Here is a 1,519-nt window from a genome sequence, read left to right as displayed (position 1 = left end):
ACAATAATTTTCAGTACAATATACACAATACTGTAGTACAATAATTTTCAGTACAAAATGCACTATACTGTAGTACAATAATTTTCAGTATAAAATACACTGTACTGTACCCATTTTTCGCTAACATAGCAAATTTCAAAAAATCGGCAAAAATAGTTCCTGAAAGCAAAGTGTGAATTTTTTTTGCTTAATCGATAGGTATTTTCATATAGATTCACGTGATATAGGTGAATATAGGCGACATTTTCTAGTTTGGCCGCACCAGAGTGTCAAAGTTGGGTGTTCTCTCATAGCTATGTTATGGTAGGTATTTTCATATAGATTCACGTGATATAGGTGAATATAGGCGACATTTTCTAGTTTGGTCGCACCAGAGTGTCAAAGTTGGGTGTTTTTTCATATGCAGTTTTCGCTAACATACCAAATTTCAAATACCGTTAAAAATAGTTTCCATAAGCAGAATTTGAATTTGTTTAGTTTATTTGAAAGGTAGTTTTATATGGATTCATGAAATGTCCACAAAAATATTTTCTTTTTTTTAATATGGACGGATTAGGCTTTCAAACCAACTATATCTCAATTATAAGTAATTTAAAAAATTTAACATGAGCTCTGTTAAGTAGTTAACAGAGGTATGTTAAGAGAAATGGTAGGTGTCTTTACTAGTTAAATTCGAATTTATCTTCACACCCTTGTTTCTTTTTGCATTTTGAGGGATTTAAATATCAGGTGCAAATGTCAAAATCCCATCCTTTTACTTTCCTTTCAAATAAAAACAATAATAATGAAAATTGATTTAATCACCGTATAAAAATTTATTGACATTAATTTATGGCATGACAACGGTGTATCGATGCTTAGACAGATAAATAAACAATGTGTGAATAGAGTGCAGGTAATATTTGAATGTTTTGAGAAATTCCGATATTAATTCCGATAAATATTCGCGGTTCTTGTCCCTAAAGGAAAGCCATAAATATACTTTGTCACTGTCTTCACAGCCAGTTGGTAATCAACATTCATTAAGTGAACTGAATTCGCAGACGACGTTATTATCGAAAACTTGTGTTATATAAATTTTTACATTCAACTCTACGTCGTTTATTAATACTATGGGCTGCGTTACGAGTTGTGCATGTGCTCACGAAAATTACAAATTGCGTGCTGACCGTGAGGCTTATAGCATGAAGCATCCAAGACATCAAGCAACTTATAAACGCAAGTACCGCCATGATTCAAGCTCAGGTGTATTAAGTGCTCAATCAAACCCGACAGGACGTGATGTTTCACGAAGAAATAGCTACAGACCTGAGGCCTTGAAAACTTTGGAATTCGAAAAGCAAACAAACGGTAATATGTTCCCGACGTGCGATGACTTTCATGAACTTGCTGCTATACAACAACAATGGTTGCAAAAACACAAATTATTCGACTATGATTTAGAAGACACTACCGATGTGTCTACGATTACAAATTCTCGTCTGCTTCGTACGCAAGAAATAAGTGAAAATATATCTAT

The sequence above is a fragment of the Glossina fuscipes genome, unplaced genomic scaffold (genome assembly GCF_014805625.2).
Source record: "Glossina fuscipes isolate IAEA_lab_2018 unplaced genomic scaffold, Yale_Gfus_2 0, whole genome shotgun sequence".
Lineage (NCBI taxonomy): Eukaryota > Metazoa > Arthropoda > Insecta > Diptera > Glossinidae > Glossina > Glossina fuscipes.
This window is presented reverse-complemented; position numbering follows the sequence as displayed.